Here is a 413-nt window from a genome sequence, read left to right as displayed (position 1 = left end):
GAGGACAGCATCCCAGAAAGTCATGCTATAGACTCCATGCTTTGTGTTTTATCAAAGGCCAATAATTTGGGAAGATTGGGTATGGAACGATTCCTTATTTGATTAGTATAATTATCAAGGATGTTTTAAAGGGTTCTCCCCGGCCTGAATTTACGTCAAGGCGATCCGTTCGCCGTTGCCAGAACACAGAGCGAGGGGCCCTTGATATAATTTGAGATGTAGATAATTGGATTTTGATAAGTGGTTGTTGTCTGTGCTGTCTGTGGGCACTTTTCATCTTTTTCTGTAATGCATGATTGTGTTATTTTATATCTTGTTTATTGCTTTTACCTTGCGAGGACCTAGATAATAACATTTGAAATTTATTCTGAATCTTTGCTTCATAAAACTTAATATTAAGAAAATGATAGGGG

General features: G+C 37.3%; 1 protein-coding gene across 1 annotated transcript in view; it reads left to right on the top strand.

Annotated features, from left to right (window-relative positions):
- LOC119592217 (rab3 GTPase-activating protein non-catalytic subunit-like) overlaps nucleotides 1–413 on the top strand; it is a gene marked incomplete at its 3' end in the record, with an annotated part of 43875 nt that overhangs the window by 489 nt on the left and 42973 nt on the right.

Source organism: Penaeus monodon, chromosome 29 (genome assembly GCF_015228065.2).
Source record: "Penaeus monodon isolate SGIC_2016 chromosome 29, NSTDA_Pmon_1, whole genome shotgun sequence".
Taxonomy (NCBI): domain Eukaryota; kingdom Metazoa; phylum Arthropoda; class Malacostraca; order Decapoda; family Penaeidae; genus Penaeus; species Penaeus monodon.
This window is presented reverse-complemented; position numbering and strand designations above follow the sequence as displayed.